We start from the raw sequence: 27,497 nt of genomic DNA on the forward strand, positions 1-27,497 counted from the left end.
CGGACGGCTCTACGTGGTGTCACAACGCGCAAAAGTGATGTCCGCATCACCTATATAGGCACCTCCGCGGTGCTCTGACATCAGTTCTTTTCTTTCCGCAACAGTAGAGCATTTTTTCTTCCGTTACCATTGCGGTTGATTAACACTGCATGCATATGGGGTCATTACGCTCACTCCTTGTGAGAAACTGTTGTGCAGGTGCTGCCACAGGTTCCAGAGAAGGCCATGGCCATTCTCTCCCAAGTGGTTCAGACAGGAGAGATGCAACAAAGTTCACTATACGTTGTCGGCTTGACACCACCGACTCACTGGACAGAATTATGTAATCGTCCATGGCCGTTCGACGCCACAACTGTCTCTGAACTTCTGGCTTTTCGGGCGATGTCCAGGCTTCCCTTATGGACATGCCCTTTGATGGCACCCGTCTCTTCGGATATCAGGCAGACTCGGTTCTGGAGCGCTTTAAGGAATCGTAGGCTACGACCAAGTCCTTGGGCCGGTCGTGGTGTCCACCAATCCCCACCTGCTTTTTGCCCCTTTCGTTACCACGGAAGGGGCTTTCAGCCATGCCAGACATTTTCCACCTACAAGACAGCTCAAGTTAAGCAACCTCTATGCAGCCATGGGCGGGGCTCCTTTCGACCCTGTGGGTCAGGCGGCCAGAGGTCCAATCAGTCAATTAGAAGAATCTCCAAGGGGTGAATTTAAGATGAGTGAATGATTGAGCGCTCACGTTGTCATGTCTGTTTATACTTTCGCAATGTAATCTTGAGGTGCTCAAAGGGAGGAGGTAATCAACCCTGCCAAACAAGACCTACACAAAGAATCCTAATAATATTAACCATATCCCTGAGCACACACTTTATGTTAAAAAAAACCACAATTGATTAGGTTATTCAATACAAATGCAATCAATATTTGTAGTTGTCTTTATTTTCAATCTTTATTAAGCCTTTAGCCAACATGTGCTTCATCCTGTCAGGAATTACCCACAACTTCTTCAGGGCTAAAAGATACAACAAACAACACCATTCTGGTGGGGTGCCTACATAATGTAGCCCACTGTGCCTGTGATATAGTGCGGTTATTTATTAACATTTCTGGAAGAGAACATGTGTAAACCCATGCTCAAAATCTCTATACAATTCAATTATCTTTGATTTGTCATGATTATATCCTTATGTTCCTGGTACATATTACAACGTATCACCTTTTCCTTATCAGTGGGTTAGGATGTGCCAATAATTTATATTCCTCATATGGAAGTTGAAATTGTAAGTCTATAAAAATACCACTTCTATTCCACATTGTATACAATTAATTAGTCCACCTACCTTTCTCACTTCTTATTGACTAGTACAAATCAACCTGCAATGTATATAGTGCCAATTTGTCACCATCTCTAATAAGGAATCAGAACCCCAAGTCAATTTCTTTCTTCATTAAATCCGTAAATGCCTACCTTACTGCCGAATCTACTTCTGTCCTGGTATTGTCTCAGTTAATTTTTCTATTTCTTTTATATTATATGTGTATCTGTAAATGATTAAACCTAATTATATTTCCCAGTTGTACATAGATCAGTAGCTAAAGGATGTAATAAGGAGTCATGTCTAGCCCGTGTCCACCGTCTAGTACGCTCTGTGTCAGTGTTATGATTCGTGCCCTTTCTGTCCCTTAGTATGCTCGTAAACTTTGTAATGTATTATCTGAAGTTGAAAAATATCACCATTAGTTTGAAATAATTTTTAGTGAAGCTTCAATATCCCCGTTCATTAGTGTTCTGTATGAGTTCTGACCTGCAGGTGAGTATGCTTGCACGGCCAAAATTTCCCCACATTCCGCCCGACATCCTAAAGTAATGGAGCGGAAGCGAACCTTTGACATTCCTACCTATTTATCGACTCATGCGCAAGAGACTACTGCACGAACTAACCATGTCACCATTTAAAAAAATTTGGGGGGTCAACATCAATTATAATTTACACAGGTTTGCGAGCTTCCATAGATAAAAGACTAGACTACGTATTCTTTATCCAAAGACATTTATAACCCATGTCTGCCATACGTAAAATATATTATACTACCATGTACAGAGTATATTATTAGTGTCACGTTCCATTCTCCAACACATAGTTGTTCAATTCAATTGTTATTCACGTCCCATATATTATTCACATTTGTTGATCTTTTTAAATCTTAATTCATATCTTATGCATTTTGCCCACAATCTGCAGGCTAACCATTGTTAATGTTTGTTCTTTTCTCAATGTAAATCCGCATTTGATGTATTCAAATACGATGCAGTCTCTAAACCTTCCTAGTCCAGCCTTTAAGATCATGAGCGGTCAGTTGGCGGCAGGATAAACCGAAATCTCCACCACTGGTAAAACATCACATCAGACAAGTGGGTTCTTTAGATAGTCTGAAGGGGCTATTCCCTCCCCTTCGAAACTACCTCTCCCTGCATGCCTCCGATTTGCGTCTGGCTGACAGAGGACCACCTGAACTTGCTTCAGGAGTGTTAGATCTGGGGGTCTCTAGTTGGCAATGGTGTAGACTTTTGTCCAAATAGGGACCCTTACTTCTAAGTCAAGATAAGGGGATTACACTCCTAAATAACCCCTGCTTCACCCCCTTGGTAGCTTGGCATGCTGATCTCCGAGGCAGTGTGTTAAGCATTTGTGAATATACACAGTAATACAGTGAAAACAGAACAGATGGACACAACACAGGTTTTATAAAAATAAGTATTCTTTATATAGACTTAACACAAGACCACAAACAGAAATCCACAATAGTGTACTTAAAGTTGACTTAAAGATGATAAAAGTTGCTTAGTTCAAGTTGATGATAAATGAGACAAAGTTCTCAGCAAAGTACCTGGATGCGTAACGCAAAATGAACAAAAGGCTCGCAAAAGGGGAGATGCGTCTGTTCCGTGATCCGGGGGAGATGATGCGTCGTGCCTCAATCCTTGCGCAGAGTGAGGGAGGCTTCGTGATCCTTACTGGTGCGGGGATGATGCCTAGGTTCTTGACTTGTGGTCCGGTTGCGATACGCAAGATGGTGCCTCGATGCGATGATCCTGGTGCGATGCGAGAAGATGGCGCCCTTGATGTGACAATGCAAGGACGATGCGTTGATGCCCTGGCAGCCTTGTGACGACTCTGTACTTTGGAGCCGCGACAGGCCCTACAACATACTCCTCCGGTGATGCGATGGCGACTCTCTTGATGGCGTCATGCTTCTCCGGTGATGCTACAGCGGGCAGCTTTGACGAAGATACGCTTCCTGGGAGATGCGGCAGCGGCACGCTTCTCCGGTGATGCGACGATTTCAGCTGCGGCGGCGTCACGCTTCTTTACTATGCGTCGCGCTTTTAGCTCTCAGCAACACGCAGGCTTCGGCAAACAGAATTCCCAGCAAGGAATCTCTGACGGGAGCTGGAAATGAAGTCTTTTGTCCCTGAGACAGGAGGCAAGCACAAATTCAAGCCCTTGGAGAATATTCTGTAAGATGATGAGAATCCTTAAAACGTTCCTTCTCCTTTCCTTGGCAATGAAGAAACCACTGCAGGCTAACCCAGCAAACAGCACACTGGCAGAGGGGCAGTTCAAACTCATGCACCTTCCTTGGTTCTTCTCCTTGGCAAAAGGTTTATTGTTCCCAGAAGTGATCTAAAGTTCTTGGGACTGGGTCCCAATATTTATACCCCCAAATCCTTTGTTCTCTGAAGGCAGAGAGGCTTCTACCTTGTCCAAACCAGTTCCTGAGCTCTTTGTTTAAAGGACTCCTTCCTTCCTTTCACAGTGCAGGGCAGAGTCATCAGACGCCCCACAGGAGGTGGAGCCAGCACAGGGGAGGGAAAGCACAGCCCTGGAGCACTTTGTTGACATGATTCCATCTCTCCTTTCACAGTGCAGGGTAGAGACATCAGACACACCACAAAGGGTGGAGCCAGCATTGTATAGGGAAGGCCCAGCCCTATTCATGTCCCAGGTGCAACACTTCCCTCTCATCTAGATGCAGATCTCTCTATTCACCACTGGGCTGCCTCAGCCGGTCTACTGGAATCCCCCAGCCCTGTCACTCAAAACTCCAGACAAGGAATACACAGCCTAGCAGAGGCAGGCCTGGACAGTGAGGCAAGAAAATACCTTCTTTCCAAAAGTGGTATTTTCAAACACATAATGTTAAAACCAACTTTACTAAAAGATGTATGTTATCATTCTGAGTTCAGGAAAATTGAATTCGAATTTCTACCATGTTCTCTGCGTTAGTTAGGATTATAAAATGTAATAATCTAACTGCCCATTTTGGTCTATGGAGAACAGGTAGCCTTGCAATAGTGAAAAACGAAAATCACTGTAATTCAATATTAGGACATGCTACACACACCAGGGCATGTCCTACCTTATACTTACAATGCACCCTACCCTTGGGCCTACCATAGGGGTGTCTGATATGAAGAAAAGGGAAGGTTTAGGGACTGGAAAGTGGGTGTACTTGCCAAATCGACATGGCAGTCACAGACTGCACACAGGCCTTGCAATGGCAGGCCTGAGACGCACTTTACAAGCTGCTTCTGTGGGTGGCACAACCAGTGCTTCAAGCCCACCAGTAGCATTTGATTTACAAGCCCTGGGCACCCATGGTGCACTGTACTAGGGTCTGACAAGTAAATCAAATAACCCAATCATGGAATCACTAACGAATACATCAATTTAATATAGGGAGCACTCGCACTGTGGCACTGAATAGCAGTGGCACAGTGCCCAAAGCATATAAACATCAAAACATATCAAAAAAAGAGGAGGCAATCAGTAAAAATGGAAGGGAGACTTGCACCAATGATGCCAGGTCTAACACGAAGGAACTCAGACTCACTTGGCCAATGGGGCTGTAGGAGTGTTCTGGCACCAGAAATCTGCTGTGATTGCTATTCCCACTACATTCTGGTCGCAAAAAAAAGTCAAGGGCCATTGTCCTGTTCTAGATCTGTGAGCTCTCAACTGCTTCCTCAAAAAGGAAGCCTGAGAGCAGCTTCAGGATTGGTTGTATTGGTGTCCACTGAGCAGGAAGGAAGTCCTTCCCTTTCCTGTTTGTGGACATTGATCGGGAGAGAGTTGCGCACCGGGCAGCAGTGTATGGTGAGTTTGGCGCTGTAGTGCCCCATCATATGTTGTATACTTGTAGCTGCCACTGTTCAACTCGCCACTTTTGATGTAGGATAATTGTTTTCAACCATTTTGTTTCCTTTATATTGTACACACGCAGCTTCATTGGTACATTTAGATATGCACTATAGATGATAGCTCTATGTGCTTACGGCTTATCTGCATGGTCTGGACAGGGAGATATGATTCAACAGACTCAGCTAGCCCAAGCCCATTAATTATACATCAAGCAATCTTTCCAGTGGGGATTCACGTCATGCACAACTATAAAGTCTCCTACTCTGATTAGGGCAGTTTCCAGAGTCTTCCGTTAACTGCGTCAGAGTCAATGTGACATGTAAATCATGACAAGGGTCATGGCACCAACCCAGCAACCGTTATCCATTCATCTTTCCAACCGGTCAGGGCTGTGGAACATATATCACCTTTGTCAGCTTGCAGCCCATCAGTCTGCCCAGTCTATCACTATCGGGTCCCTACTCACACTCCTAGCATCTCCAGACCTTTCTCTCCTGGGTCTTTTTGGGCTCCTCCTCATGGCTATACATTGTTTTGGTACAAGAGGGAAACTCTCAGCAAACCAAAAAGTGTTATTTTTGGGGGATTTGGGAAAGTGGTGCAACGGACAGATACTATAAGTTGAGAGTTAGTGTCAGTAACTTCTTTTGAAAAGGATGCAGAAAAACAGTTCCAGACCATATGGTAAGTAGCCTGGTATTTGTAAAGCGCAAATGAATCACCTGTAAGGGTCTCAAGGCACTGGGGGCTGTCAGGAAGATTGTGAGCTATTGACCAGTCTTGCATGATGCTGAGCTGATATGCCTCCGGTGCTGGGGATCGAACCGTGAGCCCTGCGCTCTGGAATTAGCCACCCTGGCCGCTGTGCCACACCTTTCCTTATGGTAGAACCCAGTTCCCATCTGGCTCCATCTAACACATTTTTATTAACTTCTCAGTCAAATTTGCATTGCGGAAGAACTTTTGAACAAACTGTCTCCCCTTAACTTGATTACTCATCGACCGCTCACACTAGTGTCTGTTTCACAGTTGAGTCGTATCACAGTCCAGTCCAGTCTGCCATATTGGAGCAGCTTTCCCACTATCCCATGGCCAATTCGTTCCAGGATCGGATACACCTCTGGCTTATCTGTTCTGTGTTTCCACTGAAACCCTTACCACACTCCCAAACACTAAAAACGGACTCTCCGAGAGCCTTCTCTCCACCTCTGTAGTTGTGTGGCAAGATAGTGTTGTGAAAGTTGAAGAAATTGATGTACATAGACAGCATTCATTCCCCTTCTTCTCCCACTCCTCTCCCTGTGGGCACCATGGATACTGTAAATTATTGACCGTATCACCCTGCCAGTAAGAGCCCGTACCCATATGCATATGTACAGCCACTCTAGGCACCATGGCCTTTTACCCATTGGAATCCCCGGCTTCCCACCTGCGCGTACCTTACACCCCCTCTCTCATGCATAGACCATGAAACCCTCTCCCTCTGCGCGACCCTGCTGTGAAAGGCAACTCTCCTGCTTGACCCGCACAAAACCCCCTCCATTCCCTCTTGAAGAGGCATCCTTCGCCTTAGCTGACATAGCCCTCCCCAGCTGCACCTGGCTGCCCCCGCTCTCTCATGTACGGGTCATAAGATCTCTCTCTCTCTCTCTGTGTGACTCTGTCCCTGTGTCCACCCTGGCTACCCCTCCCTTCTCCTCACATGGGCAAGTCATAAACCTTCTTCTTCTGCAAGACCCTGTCCTTGAGAGTCACGGCCGCGCCTGACCAACACCTCCTTCCCTTCCATGAATGCCCCTCTGTTGACAAGCCTTCCCTCCGCGCTCGATTGTCCACGCGGCATGAATACCACTCCTTGATGACCCCTTCCCCCGAGTCCGGCTGACCACACATGTCCGAGGCCATCGCCTAAGCCAGGAGATACCATTTACTGCCCTTATTGTATGAAGTCACTCCTCCTCAAGAGACCCACTATTGATCCTAGCCACCCCACCCCCTGGGCTATGATCAGGCGTACACATCCTACGAAACACTCAGCTGCGTGATTGCCCTCCCCTCTTATCAGCAGGTCAAGGGTCCCCATTGTGAACACATGTGGGGTAGGATTGACACGAGGATTATAGGGATGTCTTTCTTTTGCGTCATACTGTCCTGATTGTGTTATCAAGTGTTCTGTAAGGTATAAAAGCAAGAGTCTCAGCTCACTTGTTAGAGCACCTCCCGAAAGACACTGTGTTTCGTGTCCGAAATGACTGGCTCTCCTCATGAGAATTAAACTCTGTTCTTGATTCCTGCTTCCAGCGCCCGTCTCTTTATTTGGTAATTATTCAACATGGGAACTAAGAGGCGGTTTGCGCCAGCGGCCTGGGCATCGATAGGATTATGGGCTCATTTTCCACAATTGGCGTCCCAACGCGGGGTCCATCAGTGACATAGGGTCCGATAAGAGAGATCCAGACGAAGAAGTGAACATCTAAATGATCGGGGTATGCCTGCCTTGAGAGGGCCCTCGCCCGGCTGCCGATCGAAAGAACTTCACCAATTCTGAACTGACCTCTCTTGAGTGACCTATTGTCCTGACTGGAATCCCATAGGAATGCTACATGGAGTAAGAGAACGATCGGGCGCTGGAGGAGGGAGTCGAAGAACTATCCGTATGGTCCGGTCCGGGTAAGATTAAGTAGGGTGTTTTTACGCCTGATTGGTAGGGTGGCTCTATCCACCTGATTGATTGATTGTTTGTATTGGAATCGGTATTTGTATGCTGATATTGTTGGTATTGGTTCATTTAGCTTTGAAGGCTACTTGACATATTGGTTCTCTTCTGAGAACGAGACATTCTCTGTTTGCAAACAGCGGCGAATAGGAACGTCGTCCCTCTTTGCAGATAGAGAAGGGTAGGTAATGCAGACTTTTTGTCCCCGTTGTAATTCGCCATGCCTACTTTTCTCCCCACTGGATTGTTTGAAGTCGATTAATAATCGATTGTTGTTCTTTGAGATCTTCCCTGTCTACAAACTGAGACGAGTAGAAATATTCTGTCTTCCTTTTTGGATAGCGAAGGGCAGGTAATGCAGACATTTGTCCCCGTTGTAATCCGTCATGCCTGTTTTTCTCCCCACTGATTGGTTGGTTGCCTGGACATTGTTGTTCCAGGAATTGTTTCGTTTGAGGTATTTTCTGCCTGCAAACAACGTGGAATAGAAATATTCTATCTAGTCTTTGCAAGTGGTAAAGGGTAGGTTATGCCCCTTTGTGAATTCGTCAGTCCTACCCACTCCCCACTGTTTGGTTATTTGGGGGGTAGCTCGCATGGTCCGCCCAGGAGACTACCCTTATGGAGGACATATGCTCCCCGCTCATGGGCCATTTAGTGGAAGTAGACCATCTGGTCCGTCCAGGAGGCTACCCTAGTAAATGGAAGTACATCGCTCGGTCTGTCCAGGATGATACCCTAATGAAGGAATATATGTTCCCCTTTTGATCGATAATCTCGTTCCACCCCGGACCATTTATTGGAGGGAACTCGTCTGGTCCGTCCAGAAGTACCCCCTAGTGAAAAGGACACATAAAAAATATGAAGTGATCACCGTTCCCTACTAACAGAAAGCTTTAGCTCGAAACACGCTAAGGAAGAGAAAGAAAAATAAAAAGAAATCAGGCTAAGTCAGTAACCCCCTGATGAGCTTTTGACTTCACTAAAAATAAGAAACATTAGAAATAGTTCGTAATAAGAAATATAAAATGGCGAAAAGTTTGACAGCAAAAAATAGCCACGAGGTAGCTAGGCTCTACTGCCTATTCTTGCTCCCAACATGTCTGCCTCATTGCCCGCCACGCCCAAATAACGGTCACATGAAATAGAAACAATTCAATAGGTACCTACCCCCATTCCGGAAGCTCCCGAAGTGCAACAGGTTCGCGGTTACGCCCATCCGGAAGGCGAGGCCTCGAGGCACGAGGGGCTCGCCTGGCCACGGTCAGGAGGAGATGATGTTGGGCAGGCGGTCCAAAGAATGACAGAGACCTCTCCTTCTCTCCTCTTCTGCTGCCCCGCAGGCCACGGGGGGGGGCTGTCTTGCCTCAGCCACCGACCCCCCCCCCCCTTTCTGTCTCTCGCCTGGTCCGACCCACGAAGAAGGCCGAAGCCAAAAGCAAGAATGGCGGCGCTTCCAGGTAGTCCCGCCACATGTCAAATTCCTGGATAGTTACAGGTAGTGCCGCCACATGTCGACGCCTGGACAGTTCCAGGTAGTCCCGCCACATGTCAAGAGAAAAGGGGGGGCTGTCTTGCCTCAGCCGCCGACCACCCCCCCCCCCCCATCTTCAATAGCCAGCACGGCCAATATCGAAGCGACGGAGCCGAGGAACGGCGCGGGGTCGCTGGAAGGGGGAGGTGACGCGAACGAGCCTCCCCCACCTCCCTCCAGGTGGAGGCTTCCAGCGACACCCCAATGCTCTTACTTAAAGAGGGTCAACATCAAAAAGCGGTCTTCTGCCCAGGACGGGCACACGCTCCATGCCTTCTCTCCTCAACCTTGAAGATTCTATAAGAGCCGGGGGGCACCCCGATCCCTCCTCATGGGCGCCCCCGCCCCCCTCACTGGGAACCACGACATCGGTGCAACTCCTGCCGGCGCCAGCCTCGGATTGGAAATGGCTAAAATGCAGCCACGGCACAGACTTGTTCAGTTCCGGTGGAACACCAGGATGACCCGGTAGGAAAATTGTTGCCGCCCTTCCCACTCTTTGACTAATGGTCCATATTGTTAGACTGTTAACCACATAGCACAAAACTTTTTGAACTGCCAACGGAAGGTTCTGGGCCAACCATGCGAGACTAGAGACATTCTGACTATGCTGGAACTCGCCTGACCCCTCCCAAAATGGCGCCGACACAAAATGAGACGTTTTGAATAAACTTTGTTGCACCCTGATTGCGCAGCTTGTTGTCCCGAGATCTATATGCAGTATTTGGATAATGAAAGTAGATATGAAGGATGTTGAGTATGTGCTTGGATAATGAACTGACTTAGGGTGGGTACTGATTATGATTTGGAAAATGAATTGGTGTAATTTAGATAAAGAATGAGTATTGGATAATGAATTTATGAATTAATTAAAACTGAATTCTTGACATGCATCATGCTTGCTCTGTAAGAAAATTTTAATACGATTTTATTGCACTGCTGCACTTTATGCAATGAACTGCCACCAATTTCGTTTATTAAAAGTATTTTGAAAAAGAAAGCATGGTTGTAGCAGTTGCATTAATGAGTTTTGGATGCCCTACTACTGTGAGCGAAGAATAAGTATGATGAAGGATGTAGATCAAAAGGGATCAGATATTTAGCAGCTACATTATGTATCGCAGGCAGCCAGGAAAAGTGTTTTAGACACCCTTAAAACGACACCACAGAAATGCCACCCGGCCGTCACCCTTGCACCCGACAGAGAGGGTTACGACCGAGTAACTCATGTAGATATGTAGATCGTCAATGATCATCTATCTGACATTACTGGTCCCTCTAGGCTTGAACGCCGAGATGGTAAAGAAATGCAGTACGCGGAGATAGGTCGAGTAGGTGGTAGGTAAAAACATTTTTGGACTACTACATGCTGATGTACTTTGAATACTGCCCCCCCCACCCCTTCTTTTCCCTCCCTTCTGCAGGTCACGTCAGAACGTCGGCTGAAGTGTGGAAGAGCGACGGTCGGACCACCGACGGAAAAAGGGAAAGAGGGAATATGTGTGTAGTCGTTATAACGATAAGTTTTTAAAAGACGTAGGCTTAACATGACTGTTCCTCCTTAGGACATAGCGACTGAGAGGATGGACTGACATAGAAACTGGACAGGTACTGAATGACGAAAAATTGACTAGAAATGACGTGTTAAATAATGTAACTGGACGTTTGACTAGGTAGGGAAAGGACAAAGAAAAATTATACGGGTAAGGGTTGCCACGGCACCACCCGTCTAGGAAGTTAGAAATGTTGCTGATGTTCAAAATGCACTACCCCCTTTCTCACACTCTTATAGATATAGCCAAGCTGTCCGACTGTTCTCCTGATCAATACTTGCCGTTGCCTCAGCCTGGAGAACTTCCCACCAAAGGAGGGAACAGAAAAATGGCTTAAGATCCAACCATGGGTAACTAGCACGACCAGGTTAATTACTGATCGACCAACCGAGGTGTGAGTATTGGTAATTGGGAACGCTCGCAGGCGTGACAAGCGAGAAGGGAAAGGGGGGAAGGGTAGAAAGAGCTAAGCACGTAGATAAATAGGATAGTAAAGATACGTAGGATATATATAAAAACAGATCTTGTAGGCTAACAACTGTTTCCTGTCTTGTCGTGAATGTCTTGTATATGTGTAATACATGTGCCGTCTTCCCTGTCTGAGTTTGTGTGTGTGTAATGTACGAATTTATGTCTTCCCTCTGTCTGTATCTGCGTGTTACCTGACCTTTGCTGTTCCGTGTTGTGAGCGCACTAAATGACCTATTTTCGTACACGTCTCTCTCTCTATCTCTCTCTCTCTCTCCACCCCCTTATCTCTCTCTCTCTACATGTCATACGTGTACCGAATGGCTCGTTTAGATTGCGGACGACTCTCACTCTCTATGAGAGTCTCCCTATTTTCTCTCCCTCTTTTTGGTAAAACTGTACCCCACCGGTACCAGTCTGATTTGATACATATTGAACGCGAAGGTGTTCAGCGAAATTGACCGAAACTAAAATGATTGTATCTCGCCATATTACTGCCTCTCCTTTCTGCAAAATGAATGAACTTGAATTGGCTGAGAAGGAAAGGACAGGTAAGACGACTAAAGTCCCCCAAATCCACCTTGTGTCTGTTCTTCAGAGACGAACGCCAACGTCTAGATTGAACCCCCAATGCCCAGATTGCCCCACCCCCTTTTGCACCCAAGCGCAAGCGCCCGAAGCATCCCCGCCCCATTTTTTGATAGACCCCAGTTGCTGTCCCGAATATAAACATGATGACCATGAGTAGCTGTTGGCCCCCGAGAAAACCCTGTTTTGCCTGACTCTCGATGATGGCACCCCCGCCCTGTTTGAAAAGGTTAGCCAGTCCTGAAGGGAAATGCTCTGTAATGTTGAATATGATGTAATGCACAGTTGATGGGAATCTCATTTACCTCACTTGACTTATAAATAAGACGATGAATAGACCTGCCATGAACCCAGTAGGAATACTGACACATGCACTGCTTAGTAATGGACCTCTGACTGTGACCAATGAGCGTATCTCCCAAATGCGTAGAATTGAGGGAGGAATTCACATGCGTAGATATCTTCTTTTGCCATTTCTCTGAAACCTTGTCTTGTACCTATTCAAAGATTCACGATCACCGAAGGAGATGGGTCAGATGCGACATACAGCCTGATTGCAGATCTTGGGACACGTGTGACCTCGACCAAAGGTGGAGCCGCAGAGCAACAGGATACGGGACGAGACCGCAATTTCAAGGTGGAAAAAGAAAAACGACGGGCCGCCTTGAAGCCCTCCGTCTGCTAACCCACGTGTGCCTGGAGTCTCCGTCCCCCCCCCCTTCTTTGGGCTCGATTGATGGGCCTGCCTGCTTGTTATCCTTTGCTCCCTTGGTCCCTTTTGTGTGTCTCAGGAACTCTGACCCAACTCCCCCCTCTCTCTCCTATCGACTATTTGAACCACACTCACCCTCATTCCCACGTGACTTTTTGCCAAAGGAAAAGAACTGCATACCAGTGGGAATAGGGTGTTGCCACGGAAGTGTAGGTGCCGAGCATAAGGCGCCGCCAAACGGATTGTTTAGGGAACAGGACTGTGGTCTAACAGCAGAGGACTGACCGCACCCTGCAACGCGTAAGGATAGAACAGAGCTGGACCTATAGCTCCCCCGCCGGTGCTCAACAGCGCCAACGAAAGTACACGGACTACAGCCTACCAGTGATGGCTCAATGATACAAAGACACTGTGACGAAGAAATCTTGTGTATTGAACTGAATTCCGCTCTCAACTACCTGGTCAAAACTGTTCATTGGTCACATTTTTAAGTTAGAAAGATTTATGCTATGTAGTGCGTTTTATTGTCAGGAACACAACGAAAATGTAATTTCCTATGTGCTGCATTCTGCCCGTCACCTCGACTGTCTATGATTGTACGCCAAATGTTAGTATCGACAAAATGCTAATTCATCAACGATGCCTGTCTACCTGTAAACCCATCAATTGCAAAAATGACTGCTGTTATGTAAAAAGGGGCGACTGTGAAAGTTGAAGAAATTGATGTACATAGACAGCATTCATTCCCCTTCTTCTCCCACTCCTCTCCCTGTGGGCACCATGGATACTGTAAATTATTGACCGTATCACCCTGCCAGTAAGAGCCCGTACCCATATGCATATGTACAGCCACTCTAGGCACCATGGCCTTTTACCCATTGGAATCCCCGGCTTCCCACCTGCGCGTACCTTACACCCCCTCTCTCATGCATAGACCATGAAACCCTCTCCCTCTGCGCGACCCTGCTGTGAAAGGCAACTCTCCTGCTTGACCCGCACAAAACCCCCTCCATTCCCTCTTGAAGAGGCATCCTTCGCCTTAGCTGACATAGCCCTCCCCAGCTGCACCTGGCTGCCCCCGCTCTCTCATGTACGGGTCATAAGATCTCTCTCTCTCTCTCTGTGTGACTCTGTCCCTGTGTCCACCCTGGCTACCCCTCCCTTCTCCTCACATGGGCAAGTCATAAACCTTCTTCTTCTGCAAGACCCTGTCCTTGAGAGTCACGGCCGCGCCTGACCAACACCTCCTTCCCTTCCATGAATGCCCCTCTGTTGACAAGCCTTCCCTCCGCGCTCGATTGTCCACGCGGCATGAATACCACTCCTTGATGACCCCTTCCCCCGAGTCCGGCTGACCACACATGTCCGAGGCCATCGCCTAAGCCAGGAGATACCATTTACTGCCCTTATTGTATGAAGTCACTCCTCCTCAAGAGACCCACTATTGATCCTAGCCACCCCACCCCCTGGGCTATGATCAGGCGTACACATCCTACGAAACACTCAGCTGCGTGATTGCCCTCCCCTCTTATCAGCAGGTCAAGGGTCCCCATTGTGAACACATGTGGGGTAGGATTGACACGAGGATTATAGGGATGTCTTTCTTTTGCGTCATACTGTCCTGATTGTGTTATCAAGTGTTCTGTAAGGTATAAAAGCAAGAGTCTCAGCTCACTTGTTAGAGCACCTCCCGAAAGACACTGTGTTTCGTGTCCGAAATGACTGGCTCTCCTCATGAGAATTAAACTCTGTTCTTGATTCCTGCTTCCAGCGCCCGTCTCTTTATTTGGTAATTATTCAACATGGGAACTAAGAGGCGGTTTGCGCCAGCGGCCTGGGCATCGATAGGATTATGGGCTCATTTTCCACAGTGTAACTTGAAGTCGGGCACCATCCACTAACGGCAACTAAACTTTCCCATTCACAATTCTGCTTCTTCCTGCACCCCAGATCAAAACTTCCAACAGCGACTTTAGCTCCCAAAAATAGCACATTGGAGTAGTTATTGGGAGGTTTGCAAAGAGATACTGGAGGACAGCTAGAATAACCATTTTGGAAAGAGGAACCCTCCATATAGTCAATAGTAGAAGTGTGCACCAGAGCCTCTCTGACCTCTGCAGAGCCAGCAGTGTTCAATCCAGGTTATCCTTTAGAACTAAAAGCATACTTCTGTCCAACGAGTCCCCCATTGTTTGTAACCTTTATCATGAAGACCAGTTGCTAATATATTTCTATTATTACGGATTTTCTTTGCTAATTTTAAAACGTCTTCCTACGATTTATCCCAATTTACATTTACCAACCCTCTGGATTTAAAAAGAAAAGCTCAGAGGTGAGAAAAACAATATGCCACATTGGTCGATTCCAGTATCATTAACATTTTCTTCCGCCCTCCGCTACATCCAGCATGGAGTGCAAGGAAGCCAACTTAAGCCATGTGCTCTCTTGCTGAGTCAGTGTTTTGCCTAATTTGCTTATTTCTCCTTATAGTTATTTATTTTTCTCTCATTAGTCAGCATCTACTACTGTTTGCACATCCCCTCCCCCCTTCAATGTCTTTATTGACATTTGGGTATAAACAACGATACTGCTGCATGCTGCAGACTACCACACAACTCACAATCCTGCACGCCACACACTCCTGCACGCCACACACTCCTGCACGCCACACACTGCTTCACGCCACACACTGCTTCACGCCACACACTGCTTCACACCACACACTGCTGCACGCCACACACTGCTGCACGCCACACACTGCTGCACGCCACACACTGCTGCACGCCAGACACTGCTGCACGCCAGACACTGCTGCACGCCACACACTGCTGCACCCCACACACTGCTGCACGCCGCACACTGCTGAACGCCACACAACACCACCACATTTATTTATTTATGAGCTTGTAAAGCGCACTTATGCCCAAGGGTGTCCTGTCACTCACTCGAGGACACCACCACATCACTCGAGGACACCACCACATCACTCGAGGACACCACCACATCACTCGAGGACACCAACACATCACTCGAGGACACCAACACATCACTCAGGGACACCATCACCTCACCACATCACTCGGGGACACCACCACATCACTCAGGGACACCACCACATCACTCAGGGGCACCACCACATCACTCAGGGTCATCACTCAGGGGGCACCACTACATTACTCAGGGTCACCACCACATCACTCAACTCCGCCCTCCAACTCCACCCTCCAACTCCAACCTCCACACTCCAACCCCTCCTTCCAACTCCACCCTCCAACTCCACCCTCCAAACCCAACTCCACCCTTCAACTCCACCCTTCAACTCCACCCTTCAACTCCACCCTCCAACCCCACCCTCCAACCCCACCCTCCAACCCCACCCTCCAACTCCACCCTCCAACTCCACCCTCCAACTCCACCCTCCAACTCCACCCTCCAACTCCACCCTCCAACTCCACCCTCCAACTCCACCCTCCAACTCCACCCTCCAACTCCACCCTCCAACTCCACCCTCCAACTCCACCCTCCAACTCCACCCTCCAACTCCACCCTCCAACTCCACCCTCCAACTCCACCCTCCAACCCCACCCTCCAACCCCACCCTCCAACTCCACCCTCCAACTCCACCCTCCAACTCCACCCTCCAACTCCACCCTCCACCTCCACCCTCCACCCTTCAACTCCACCCTTCAACTCCACCCTCAAACGCCACCCTCAAACGCCACCCTCCACCTGCCAACCCCACCCTCCAACTCCAACCCCACCCTCACTCTATCTATCTATCGCACTCACTCTATCTATCGCACTCACTCTTATCTATCTATCGCACTCACTCTTATCTATCTATCGCACTCACTCTTATCTATCTATCGCACTCACTCTTATCTATCTATCGCACTCACTCTTATCTATCTATCGCACTCACTCTATCTATCTATCGCACTCACTCTATCTATCTATCGCACTCACTCTATCTATCGCACTCACTCTATCTATCGCATCACCACAGCATCACTCAGGGGTACCATAGCATCACTCAGGGGTACCATAGCATCACTCAGGGGTACCATAGCATCACTCAGGGGCACCACAGCATCACTCAGGGGCACCACAGCATCACTATGCGCTACCACAGCATCACTATGCGCTACCACAGCATCACTATGCGCTACCACAGCATCACTATGCGCTACCACAGCATCACTATGCGCTACCACAGCTTCACTGAATACCACAGCTTCACTGAACACCACAGCTTCACTGAACACCACCACAACATCAATCATTCAACAACAACTGGTTCAAATATGTTCGCTCAATGTTTCAAGCTTTATTACAAATGTCACAAAAAGACGTTAATATTTCACTTCTGTTCTTGGATTTTCTTCATAATAAAATACGATGAACATAATCTTCACAAAAGTTATTTACAAAAGTTTAAGCTATTGCCATTATAAATTACAATAACTTTTTTTTAAAGTATTAATTATTACAAAAATTACAAGCCATTGTTATTTGTAAAATCAATACATCCAAGTCATGTAAATACAACACATATTGCGTTACAAATGCTATAGGTGTCACATTTGCGAAAGTTACAACTATTGGCATTGTAAATGACAAAGCTATTAATTTCGCTATTTTCAAAACCAACACATAAATAAATAAATTGTCATTTACAATACCAATAGCTCAAACTTTCCTAATGCGAGACATATTGCATTGCAAATGCTTGTTAGTTTGGCCAATGACAAAGCACCTACAGGGTTTTTGGCTTGCAGTGTGTACTGCATGAAAAGCAGTATTTTAGGTGCTGAAATTGTACTTTTTCCATTCAATACTATAATAGTTGGCAGTGACAATAGCTGTTAAAGGTATCATATAACGGATACGTTGAAAACAAATGGTCGGACACTCTTACTGCCCTCATTACCTCCCAACATTACAGACCCCTACCACACAGTAAAATAACATAATTTGGTGCACAACCATTGATTGAAAATCAAACTGGTGTACACTTTAATCATAGTTTACCTGTTAACACCATTAAATAAAAATAGAAACCGTACCCAGCTACCACTTCCACCAGCAGGTTTTACCCCTGTAGAAAATGTTCAATTTATCCAATGTGCATTAAAAAGTTGATGTTTAAATGATAGAACAAACTCATTAAAAATGAAGGAATTTATCAGGTGCCTATCTAGTTTATGTAATGAACTGCCCTTGCCGAAAAATGTATATAGCGAGCAAGTTGAGAATGCTCAGATTTAGTGCACTTGAAATGTATGAGCTCACTTTTATGGTTCATCTTCACCGTCATGTGCTTGACTCATTACTGCGCATCCTCACAGTCGGATGCCTGCCAAATGAGGTTGAGGTCACATCTAACCCCATATGCTGTTATTTTCAGGCAAATAATCTAACGTGGCGAGTGAGGGTGGTATCTTGCATCTCCTTGTGAATCTTTCCTAGACTCAGTGTGTTGCCTCCTTCACCCTGCTCCAGAGTTGTGGTCCATTTCAAGTCATGCCTAGGTGATAATATTACATTGCTGTATCATAGCCTGGAAGAGAGAGCTCTTGCTGTTTGCTTCAAAGTCCTTTTAGGTGAGTGATGATTATAATAGCATATTCTTATATAGCACTTAATACCCCGTTTTGTCATTTCTAAGAGCTGCAAATAATAGTTGTTACTGTAACCCAATTTATTGGTTCTCCCTTTTGTTGCTCTGCTGGGAATTGCTTGCAACTTGTCTGTCACACCAGAGGTTAGGCATTGGCACTTAACTTGCCAAGCCGTCTTGCCCCTAGAGGAGTTTAAACGAGACATTCTGAACTCCTATAAAAGGCAGTTTCCTCTCTTGAGTGTGTTATTTGATGATAGTCAGCTGTTCTTATGAAATCTGAGTCCATGCCATGTCTCTGAACAAATACAATATAACAACTAGAGAGCGAGGAACTGACCTTGGTACTTGTCCCTTTCCCCAATAATGTATAGAAAGCAACGTGGACAAGTCCTATAGCAGGTTAAGATCAGGGTTGTTCACCTGTCACCTAGTAGAGGAACGCTGACAACAGGTTGTTGTCCTGTGAAACCCCTCACCAACCTACCTAGTAGGTGGCTTGCTTCATCATCTTTGTCCAGCCGGATTGCCGAATGCAATCCAGCTGTGCTACGACGCCTGTTTAGAGGAGCAGGTTTTTTGTGTGATCTATATGAGGTGTAAATGTGCCACATTTACACCTCCTATATATCCCGCCTATGTTTTTACTCATGCCATAGGACCCTTCCATTAAAACTTTTACAAAGGTATTTCCTATAGGCATTTTTATCATTTAATTTCACTTCACATAGCACTTCACTTCACACAAAAAACCTGCTCCTCTGTAAACAAGCGTTGTAGCACAGCTGGATTGCATTCGGCAATCCGGCTGGACCCCGATGATGAAGCAAGCCACCTACTAGGTAGGTTGGTGAGGGGTTTCATAAGACAACCACCTGTTGTCAGCGTTCCTCTACTAGGTGACAGGTGAACAACCCTGATCTTAACCTGCTATAGGGCTTGTCCACATTGTTTTCTATATCTGAACAAATACAACCAGACTGTCATCCACTCCTTAATCCATACTTGAAATTGTGAGATTTGATGGTAATTCCCTTTGCTTTAGAAAGGATGGCCTTGGGCATTTTAGACTTGAGAGATGGAATATTCCCAGTGCTATGGATCCTCGTTCCTTTCAAAAGTGAGATATTGAGACCTGCAAATGTTAAATGCATCTCCTTAGTGGTATTGCAGATGGGCAATAATATCAGACCTCCCAGGGAATGAAAAATTTGTGTTGTTCCTTTCAACATGACACAGCCCTGTGAGTCAGTGTGGCTACTGGTGAACAGGCCTAGCAGTTTTAGTAATTTTTTATGTTTAAATAAACCTGTGTATGGTGGTATGTTACAATATCTGACACAACAAATGTGCATGTGTCTTTGGACCTTATTTAGACTTCGGCAGATGTGGGAAATCCAACAAGAAGCGGTGAATGTTCCTCCCTATGTAGGAGGATAGAGAGGCTCTGCACATTCTAAATAGGTCAGACAGGACATCATTCAAAGTTTAATTAAGGTCCTTATTTTCTTAAAACAAGCCACGCTCTTATAAAATTTCAACATTTTTAGAAAGTCCTATTCATAAGTCCATCTGCGTACTCGTTCTCACCCATTCTTTCATCCATTCATCTATGCACTCACTCGTCCATCCATTTATGCATTCAGTCATTCATCCATTGACTCCTACTCATTACCTCACTCACCGCCATCCACATAGAACATCACTTATCAGTCAGGAAGCACTTTTACTTATAAAGCCACCCATATTGGCTTTAGCAATGCTTGTTCTACTTCTGTGAGCATGCCCATTCTCCACACATTATTGGCATAGTTAAATTTCTGAAACTAATTAAAGTTGTTCCTTTCTGAAGTTCTAAAAGATTTTCTGTATGTAGCAAGTCTGGAAATTGCCAGTCTGTAGTGGACTTCAACATCGAAGAGCTGCTGATGCGGAAATATAATTATAAATTGCTCAAGCACGTTTTGTGCATGCTATGGGCATCTATGTGCGTTGTAATCTTTTAGTCGGGCGCTGTATTTTTTTCAGACACCGAAATTAACCGCATGCGCGCTAGCGGAATTCCGCTCGCACGCTGGGTTTTTAAAAAACGCACTTTACGTGACGAGCTGGGCTCGTCATCAGCGTGCGAGGAGGCTACGCCATGACGAGCCCAGCTCGTCATCAGCGTTGAAGGGGTTAAACAATTTAAATTAAGGCTAACAGTTCCCCATTTGTACTGATTTTACACATGAATTTAGACAAAAAAACATCCCTGTTGGCATTTATCTTTAAAACTGGAAAATTATAGAAATTCGACCTTTTTGAGTGTCTCGTCATGCGTTCCTTCATGAGTGGCAGCCCAATAGTTATGTGCATTGATAGTATAACATGATTTTGATTGGAAATTGCTAGAGCGCAAAAAAATGCCACTGGGCGTCGAGGCGCTGAAGTCCTTCTAGGCTGCTTGGCAGGAGCTGAAAACGGGAAAGAGATGAGAAAAGATTCCCACACTCTCCTGTGTCTTACTAAAGTGTGAAGAGCCAAGTTTTTAACGTCTTTCTAAAAGGAAGATGAGGCCTTATGGAGTTGAGATAGAAGGGTAGACTGTTCACAGCCTTACAGCCACAACCAAAAAGGCTCTACCTTCCCATTTCTTCATGCGGACTCTGGGAACGATCAACTGATTGCGATCTGTAGAGCAGAGATTCTAGCTAGTACATACCACTGAAACATGGCTTTAATATCTGCTGGACCTGCTGAGTAGAGGGCTTTATGTACAATGCAGAGTACCTTAAACAATATGCGCTTTTCTGCCAAGAGCCAGAACAGATCTCCAAGACCTTTTGGTGCTGACTGACACTTAGGTATATCCAGTATGAGTCTAGTTACTGCATTCTGCACCAATTGCAATTTTCCAATGGTCGTCTTGTTGGCCTGGAGGTAGAGGGCATTACAGTGATCTATCCTAGACGTAACCAGTTCAAGCACAGTCCGTTTCAAGCCCTGACGGGTCATGTAGGGAAAGGATTTCCTTAACATTTCGACCGTCCAAAAGCAAGTTGACACGATTGACCTGGCTGTCCAATGACAGCTCGCCATCTAGGACAGTGCCCAGGTTCTTCCCTGTTTCGGCTGGCCTCGGTAGGGTTTCTAATGTCTCCGGCCACCAAGTGCTATTCCAGACCGAAGATTGGCACGTCTTCTCTCCATTAAGTTTCAGGTAGGGCTTGCCCATCCATGCAGTTTTAGCCCTCATACAGAGATTGAAATTAGCTACAAACTCCTCCGAATCTTTGGAGAAGGACACCGTAATCTGGGTGTTATCAGCATATGACACAGCCTTCAATCCAGAAGAACAAATGAGTTTGGCCAAGTAGAGAAATATACAGATTGAACAGTGTAGGGCTCAGGCTATGGATGTTATTGAAAGATAATTTTGTAATAAGGATGTAACAGCTTTCGATGTGGACAAATTGGCTTTTTTCATTTCTTTAACTACTTAGTACACCAAAATCGTACAGACATCAAAGTGTGAGTGCACATTTATTTATCAATTCATTAAATCTGGAAATATCCCAGGCTCAGCTTCAGTTTTTCACCAACCAAAAATATAAATATCGATAAATACCATTAAAATTAGAAAAACGAAATTGGAAAATACAGTTGAAAATGAAACAAAAAAAAACATAAAACTGTGAGTCCTAATTTTATTTCACTCCCAGGCACTCTTTGATAAAGTGGTAGAGCAAGTTAAAAAAATAACGGAGAAACTCCGCATATCCTGTTGATGAGGTCAGCAACATGAAAGGCACTTAAAGGGTGATCGCCAGAGTTCATCGAAGATGACCTTAGGATGCACATCGCATTCCTTGCTTGTGCGTAAAACGTGCTCTGACCGACGCAGCTGTCTGCATGAGGTCATTGGTAGTCCGTATTTATTAAAGCATTGGATACGTGGTTTAAAGCTAAAAGAAAAGTCACAGATCAAAGTACAGGTTATCAAGTTGGTAAGATCGTTTGTGGCATTCTTTATTTAAGAATGAGAAAAGAAGTCCCAGACTTGTGAATTTACAATCCTATATCGGCAGCTATAAAGACCGCTTCTGTGCGGGACTTCAAAGCGCCAGCTATCTCAGTCTGAAATCGCTACCATAGGCAGGAGAAGAATAAAAAAGTCTAATAAATCACTTGTCTTCCAGACTTAAAATAGGATTTAGAATAATGGCGTTTTTGTCCCAATAAAATGACTTGAACAAGTAATAAAATGTAGAATGTGCTTACACGCGATGGTTTATTGACTATTAAAACAAAAACAAAAAACTCCAGATTTTTCTTGTCTTTTGGGAGTCAGTGCTTTGTGCAACATTGCGCCCTTGCTACGGAATAATAGGAAGCAATACCGCACTAGATCCCCTATACACTTATCATTTTCTCTAGGCCCTTTTTAGCCACTAGTTAACCGAGTTGTGAGAGTTCCCACTTCTTTTCATAAAATGTTGCAGTCTGAGGTAGCCAGAAATACCGTTGCACCGTGAAATTGGTTTATCTAGTGTGTAGACATGGGGTTGTCTATCAACACAGATGAGGTTTCTAGGAAAGAGGCATATTCGTGTTGGCAACGATTGTCATACATATAAAAAGTGGTCACTATTTTCTTAAATTGCACAGGGTTTTTGAATGGAGAAATTCTATGACCCTATGGTAGGTTTTTGACCTCTTACTGTAATTTATGATACAAAATCATATGAACAAAATGCTTTTGAAAAGCTGAAACACGATGGTAATTAACCTGTTTGCTGCCTAGGGTTTTGTTCTTATTTATTAAAACTTGCATGATTGAGGCATATAATTGGGGACAACAACAGGGAACTTAGGGCCAGATGTACAAAGCTTGTTTGTGGTCGCAAACAACACGATTTGCAGAATCGGGCGTTTGCGACCGCAAAAAAGCTTTTTGCAATGTACAAAAGGCAAATTGTGATTCAGTAATTTGTTATCTAATCTCATTTGCATTTGCTACCAAATTCGAATACAGTTCTTGGAAGGGATGTCCCTTCCAAATACCGAATCACAATGGTATGTATTCATGTTTTGCTACCAAATTCCGATCGCAAAACAATAATACTTTACCACCAGTTTAAAACTGTGAACTGGGTTCCTTGGGGATCCCTTCCCCTTTGAGAATGTTAAAATAACTTTTTTTTAAGAATAAGCCATGGTCCTATGGATAGGTCTGCACTGGAAACTCAAAGCAGCCCTGTTAATTGTGTCGGACCGGCTCCAGAGGGGTTGGGGGGTGTAGGAAAGTGGGTTTCTGTTGCAGTAACCATCCCACTTTTTGCCAGACGCTTGATGCACTTTGACTCAATGTGCCCTGGGTCCCTGCCAATCAGGTGCCCAGGGCCTGTGTTCTTTCCCAAAACTGTATCTTTTTACCCACAATTGGCACATTGATGGCCACAGGGTAAACCCCTTGTAAAAGGTACCATGGGAGCCAAGAGCACTGTGACCAGGAAAGGCCTCCAAGGGCTCCAGCACCTATTGTGCCACCCTTAGGGACCCTGCACTCTACGCCCACACACTGCCATTGCAGACTGCGTGTTTTGGTGCAGATAAAAGTGAAGAGTCGACATGGCCACATCCGTGTGTGCCATGCCTGCAACCCACTGCCTAGGTAAGTCACCCTTCTAGCAGGGTGCACTAGCACCCAGGTGAGGGTACAGTTGCATGAGCACTGCACCCCTACAGTGTTTACGTCCATTCTTAGCCATTGTAAGTGCAGTAGAACCATAAAGAGTATATGGTCTGGGAGTTAGACTTTACAAACTCCACAGCTCCATAATGGCTTTACTGAAAATTGGGAAGTTTTGTAGCAAACTTCTAAGCTCATTAAATCCACACTGATGTTGGTGTGGGATTTAATGTAAAATGCACGTAGAGGGCATCTCAGAGACGCCCCCTGGAAAATGACCAAAACTGGTGTGCTTCCTGAATGGCTGCCCACCATTTGCTACCTAAGACAGGTTTGTGGACCCCTGGGTAGAGGGTCTCTGCTATCTGGGTCCAGGAACAAAGCCCATCCTGGGCAGAGGTGTCAGGCCTCCTCCCCCAAGATGGGTTGGGTCCACAAAGGGAAATCTTCAAAGGCCTGATGCCTTTTGTAAGCTGTCCTTGCCTTTTGAAGCAAACCATTATTTCTACAGTGTGCAAGGAAACTTGTTCCCACCAAAAGCCACAGAGTTTGAATCTTGTAGGGACTGTCTCAAGCAGATGTCCAGTGCTACCATACATGAGACTCAATGGTAGCGTTGGACCGGCAGGGCGCTTATTTTCATATGGCCGTCCTGCAGTCTCACAGGGTTACCTGCGGTTCAAGGTAGACCGCAAGCATTTTCAGTTCTTCGTATTCCCCTTCAGCCTCATCTGCCTGTCGGGTGTTCAAGAAAGTAATGGCTAGGCTTCTTTACAGGTTGGCTTTACTAGTCTTCCTCTACCTCTACCACGGGCTGTTGAAGGCAGTCACACCGCAGTTCGTCATGGACCATCCCCAGATTGCACAAATCTCTTTACATCTTTGGGGTTCTTGATCTGCGTACCCAAGTCACACCTGACTGCTTCACAGAGGCTCCCTTTTATAATGGCCATTCTGAACACGGTGCTGTTTCGAGCCTTTGTTCTGGTTCAATGAGTCCAGGACATTCACGCTATGATCCTGATGTTTAAGCCTCGCTCCTGGGTATCAGTGAGAGTGGTTTTGAGACTTCTTGGACTCCTGTTTCATGCTTGTGGACTACACCAGATAGCACAGGTGGGATATGGAATGGGATTTGCAGTCTCAGTGGGCTCAAGACCTAGGAAACCTGTCTGATTCCATCCAGGATTCTGAGGAGATTGCAAAGACCTGCAGTGGTGGCTGCTCTACCGTAGTTGGACGGGTGGCAGACTAGCCTCCAGTTGGAGTTGTGGGCCATCTACTTGGTGTTGAAGGCCTTTCTTCCAACCATCAAGGACAGCTAGGTTCAGATCCTCAGGGACTGCACCACCGCCGAGTGGTACTGTAACAATCTGGGTAGGGTGGGGTCCTGGTCCTGTGCAAAGAGGCTATGCACCTCTAAAACTGACTGAGCCATCAAAGCATTTCTATGGTCATGAGCCACTAGGCGGAATCTTTAAGCTCCAGAGCGGATGAGCTCCACCACCGAAACCTAGCGGATCACGAATGGCAGTTACACACAGAAGTGGTGCTGTTGCCCTCTGGCAATAGGAGAACCCTAGCCTGATGTCTTCCCAGTGCTGAGACGGTGCAATGTCAACACTTTTGCTTGCTGGAGTTCCCAAGAAGCCTCTCTTTCGAAGACGCATTCCACCTGTAGTGAAGCGCAGGGCTCTTGTATGCTCCTCTGCCTATCCTGCTTCGAGTCCTGAAGAAGATCAAGAATGATCAGGTCCAAGTCATCCTAGTGGCTCCAGATTAGACTGGGAGAGTGTGGTGCCTGTAACTTCTGGGCATGAGCATCTGTCCTGTAGTCAGGCTGCCACTTCAGGAGGACCTCCTGTCACAGAGGCAGGGTAGGGTCCTGCACATGCCTAAGTAATGTACACCTCCATGTATGAAGATTCAGTAATAACAGTTGATTGCTTTTGATCTCCGTCCCCAAATCATGGATGTCATTCTAACGATATCTAAGTTTGCCGACTGATGTAGTTCCCGCCATACAGACTCCAAGTTGTTGGATGTTTTGTGTTGTCTTTTGCACATCAATGATTTGGCACAGGCAAATTAAAAGGTTATTTGTTGGCTCTTTTGGTCTTTCTGCATTTGCTGGACCAACTGTCTTTATTTAATTTGCCTTTTGTGATTCGTTTTCATAAAGGTTTAGGTCATATGTTCCCACCCAAGCCTTTTGTGATGCAGCAGTAGGACCTCAACTGGTTCTCACATTCCTTAAGTTACCCCATTTGAGCCAGTGTATATCTTTGCTCTGTGTCACCAGACTCTTATACCAGTGTTTTATCATTGCAATAACTTGAGCATATCACCTGAGTAAACTGCAGGCTCTCTCCCAAACTTGTGTTGAGGACCTTGGAGGCATTTCTTCTGAAGGTTGACTCTCCCTTTTTTATTGGCTAGCTCATTTTTCTTCTGGCATACTTTGCTCTGCCTCGCCTCTCGAAGGAAGAGGTGAAACTTCATCATTTGGACCCCAGAAGAGTCTTACATTTCTACATTGATCATACCAAGCACAAATATGTGGACGATCAGCTCTTTGTGGGGTTTTCTGAGGCAAAGAATAATAAGATAGTGCAGAAAAGGACCGTATTGCGATGAATAGTCCTCTATGAAGATATGCTAAGCCAAAAAGCATTCTCAAGTGGGCCTAAGGGCTCATTCGACCACAGCCAAGTCTACTACCTCTCTGATTGCACACAGAGTGCATTGTCTAGACTACGGTCAGGCTGCAGTCAAGCTGCAACAGTTGTGTCAATTCACATATTAACAAAGCATTACAGCCTTGATAGTCATATCTGGCAGGAAGGGCACTTTGCTCATTCGGTCATGCAGGAATTTATGGTTGGAGCCATTTCACAGACCCACCACCTTGGAAGGTGTTGCTTTGGTATCTATTCAGAAAAGAATCCGCAGCTAGAAGCATCCTTCAGAAGAACAACTTACTTACCCTTGTTAATGTGCTTTTTTTGTGGATTGTCTATCCAACCACAGATTCCTCACCGCCCCCCCACCTCCCTGTGGAATTGTCTTTTTCCACCTAAAATCGACTTAAACTAGGAATATGCGCACTGTCTCATCTGATTACGTTCCACATCCAATAGCACAGACAGAGTTTAGAAAGAGACTGATGTCTGTAGATAGGGGTGGTTCTTATATCCTATTCTGATGTCACTTACAGAGCTAGACAAAGCTAACATGGAGCCGCGTGATGCCACATGCTGGCATGCAGCAGCAATACTGAGAAAACCTAGGAACCAGTGCATCACCTAGGAGTATTCACAAGGTGAGGAATCTGCAGTGAAGTATCCAAATGAGTAGCTTTACTAAAGGTAAGTAACTTGTACACCTGGCCTTCTGCCACCCACCACATTGTGCATCCCCCCCCCCCCAAATCA

The 27,497-nt window shown here is 45.8% G+C and overlaps 1 protein-coding gene across 1 annotated transcript in view; it reads left to right on the plus strand.

The window, feature by feature from the left end:
- SLC25A13 (solute carrier family 25 member 13) overlaps positions 1–27,497 on the plus strand; it is a 785,732-nt gene that overhangs the window by 752,566 nt on the left and 5,669 nt on the right. The window lies entirely within an intron of this gene.

The sequence above is a fragment of the Lissotriton vulgaris genome, chromosome 10, assembly GCF_964263255.1.
Source record: "Lissotriton vulgaris chromosome 10, aLisVul1.2, whole genome shotgun sequence".
NCBI lineage: Eukaryota > Metazoa > Chordata > Amphibia > Caudata > Salamandridae > Lissotriton > Lissotriton vulgaris.